The sequence below is a fragment of the Lolium perenne genome, chromosome 5, assembly GCF_019359855.2.
Source record: "Lolium perenne isolate Kyuss_39 chromosome 5, Kyuss_2.0, whole genome shotgun sequence".
Classification (NCBI taxonomy): domain Eukaryota; kingdom Viridiplantae; phylum Streptophyta; class Magnoliopsida; order Poales; family Poaceae; genus Lolium; species Lolium perenne.
In genome coordinates this window covers 170,958,659-170,962,565 of record NC_067248.2, presented here as the reverse complement: position 1 = coordinate 170,962,565, position 3,907 = coordinate 170,958,659, and positions in this window count along the sequence as shown.

The window sequence follows — 3,907 nt, the reverse complement described above, 5'->3', positions numbered from 1 at the left end:
ACTTTCTTTGGCCCAATCTTTGCAAAGTGTTCTAGCGAGAAGGGCATCGATGATTTCTATTTGCACCAAGGATTCTTGTTCAAGGGCAACAAACTTTGTATTCCCATGTCTTTGCTTCGCCTTTTGCTCTTACAAGAATCGCATGGTGGTGGTCTTATGGGACACTTTCGACGAGAGAAGACATATGCCATGCTCTCCACTCACTATTATTGGCCAAGAATGTACCGCGACGTGGAGCGCCTTTGCCGACGGTGTACAACATGCTTACAAGCTAAGTCAACTTCCAACCCCTATGGTCTTTATACACCATTGCCTATTCCTCATGCTCCTTGGTCCGATATAAGTATGGATTTTGTGCTAGGATTGCCTAGAACCAAATATGGTCATGATTCAATTTTTGTAGTGGTTGATCGATTCTCTAAAATGGCTCATTTCATACCATGCTCCCGAACGGATGATGCTTCACACATTGCCTCCTTGTTTTTTAGGGAAATTGTGAGACTCCACGGTGTACCAAGAAGCATTGTGTCGGATCGAGATGTCAAGTTCATGAGTTACCTTTGGAAGACACTAATGGCCAAGTTCAACGTCAAGCTTTTGTTCTCGTCATCCTCGCACCCACAAACCGATGGGCAAACCGAAGTGGTGAACCGAAGCCTCTCCACACTACTCCGCATCCTTGTCAAGAAGAATTTGAAGTCATGGGAAGATTGCATTCCACATGCGGAGTTTGCCTACAACCGCGCAAAGCACTCTACAACAATGAGAAGCCCATTCATGGTTGTCTACGGGTTTGAACCACCTATGGCGATTGACCTCCTTCCTCTTCCACTACACGAGCAAGTAAACATGAACATCGACAAGCGAGCACAATACATGAAGAAGCTACATGAAGATACAAGGGCAACAAGCGAGCAACAAGTTCTTCGCCAAGCAACACGCCTCAACATGATGAAAAAGGCACGGATCTTCAATAAAGGCGACCTAGTATGGATACATCTCCGCAAGGACCGTTTCCCTCAAGAAAGAAACTCCAAGCTCAAGCCCCGAGGCGATGGTCCCTTCAAGGTCCTCAAGCGCATTAACGACAATGCTTACGTCATCGACATACCAACATCCAAGTACTTGGTGAGCAACACATTCAATGTGTCCGACCTCTCACCCTATCATGGCGATGAGGAGAACATCGAGTCGAGGATGACTCTTTCCCAAGGGGGGGAGATGATACGGGGTGGCCTTCGGACACCACCGCCTCAAGACCGACAAGCCCTCCTCGTGGTCCAATGACACGAGCTCGAGCCCAAGCCCTACACCAAGAGGTGAATTCGCTCCTCTCCACGTATGCTTTTGATACCCCTTTGGATGGCTTGCTACTTCATGCCAATACCCTATGTTCAATCAGGTACATCGACCAAGACGCAAGCCATGGAGATCAAGCCAATGGAGAGAGAGCTGGAAATGATGAAGATGGAGCTACAGCGCCCAGGCCGGAACTTCCGCCCCCCAGGACCGGAACTTCCAGCCAGATGCCCTCAAGATGCCTTCCAGCGCCCAGGAAAAAGGATCTAGCCGGAACTTCCGCCCCAGAGGACCGGAACTTCCGCCCAAGTTCCGCCCAAGTTCCGAAAGTCCGCGAAAACCATACTGGATGTTACTGCGGGACAATGGCGGAATTCCGGAACAAGGCCGGAACTTGGCCGGAACTTCCGCCCCGACCGGAACTTCCGGCCCACAAGATCGGAACTTCCGCCCCTGACGGGAACTTCCGCCCAAGATGACCGGAACTTCCGCCCCATCGAACTTCAGCACGACAGCACTTTTCAGCGTGTAACTTACCTCTTCGCCCCACCTATAAATAGCCTTGTTGGCTCAGATCTGAGATTAGACTTGATGTGAAATTAAACCTGAGCTTAGCTCACCCTTGTGGGAACCCTACCTAGATCTTTGATCTTGTACCCACCCGGGCTCCTTATCGACTCATGAAGATCTCTTTGGTGACTTCTACCGTTTGTTTGATCTTTTGCTTGCACTTCTACCTATTTGGTCTTTTGCTTGCACTTCTATCAACCTTCCGTTCTTTTCACCCTTCTAGATCTTGCGAGCTTCGATTTGTCGATCTCTTTGCGGGACTTCTACCGGAAGGTCTTTTCTCGCAACCTCTATCGAGTTGGTGGTTCGGTCCAACGAGGGAAAACCGATTTGTGTGTGTGTGTTGTATCCCCACGATTCCCCTTGCGTTCTTCGTGTTCATCGCGTTCATCCACCTCCCCCACGAGTTCCACCCAAATCCGTGAAGATCGGGCACATCCTTGGGCTTAGCCCTTATCAGTAAGGGAGGGTCAGTTTTGTTGGATACTTTTCCATTACTTATCTCTTTGACACCCTCATTTTCTTCATCACTCTCAGCATCAAACTGTTGAAGAAGATTCTTCCCAATGTTCTCCTCAACATTCCTTATCACCATAGCATTATCAGCAGAGATGTGTGGCTCCTTGCCAAACACCTTATCTTGCACACATGCCTCCAGGCTCTATTGAGCAACAGATCTAGAGACACTCCTTCCACCAAGAGGAGGGATGGAAGGATCTGTCTCCATCTTGCTATTGCTCCCACCAGTCTTGCTCTTATCCAAGGCCTTGAAATCATCACCAAGTTCAGTGTCATCATCAATCTTGTCCCCTTCATTACTATGACCAGGGTCTTCATCATCATCCTCATCTACATCAATAGCTTCTCCTTCAGTCTCCACAAAGAAAACAATCAGGAAGAAACATTGCTCCATTTCAAAGAGCTTGTTGGATGGGATTTTGGATTTGTCCCTTACAACCACCTTGACTCTTACTTCCTTATAGAAACTCCTAAAGATGCCATGCCAATCAATGTTGACAAGCACACCTAGAGTAGTGGAGACTTGGCAAATTGTCTTCCATGTCAGCCACTTAGCAGGAATGCCAAGTATCTTGACCCAGACCTCCTGGAACTCCTCAAAAGGTTCTGCCTCACCTTCCCAGTTTACAAAGTATATCACCACTCCTTCCTTCTTGAGACTAATGGAGGGGTATTCTACTAATTCCTCGATTCTCTTGCTAGGAGGAAACCTCACCAAGAACCTCTTAGGACCAAGCTGTCTGATCTGCCAGAACCAATTCACCTTCCACATTTCATTGAAACATTTCTCTAATTCTTCAGCAGATATTTCTCCCTCCTTGACAACCACCACTCCTACATTATCCATATTCAACCATTGAACTGCTTCTGGCCCTTCCACCTCCACGTGAAAGAATCCTAGTCCAGGGTTAGCACTCCCCCAATATTGGGCAGTAGGTAGAAGAGAATACCACATAAGGCAAGTATCCATATGATGCCCAGTCTTGCTGCAAATGAAGCATCTTTTGATTATAGCGCAGAGACCAACATAATGACCTAGCTCTCCACAATTATAACAAGTCACATTCTTGAATTTGGGGTCCAGGATAGGACCAGGACCAGGAGCCACTGTCAACTGCATATTGTTCCCATTTCTTTCACCACTAGTCTTGGATCCATCAGAAGCAGTCCCTTTCTGATTCTTCTTCTTATTCTTACTACCACCAGAGACTTGTTGTTGCTGAGAAGGATCCAGACTAGCACTGCTACCTTGGCTATTAGGTTGGGGAAGGCTAGGAGTAATACCCTGAGGCAGCATCATCATGGGGTTGAAACCAGCTGGGGGAATTTGTTGGTTTCCAAAGAACTGCGACCACTGACTCATCGGCATATTCCACACATTGGGTTGCATCATTAGAAACATACCTTGACCAGTTGTCCCCATCTGCTGCATCATGGGTTGGGGGAATTCATTCTTGACAATCACTGGATCAGGAGCTGCGCCAAGGGAGGGTGCAGCTGTTTTCGCTGTCGCGGCTGC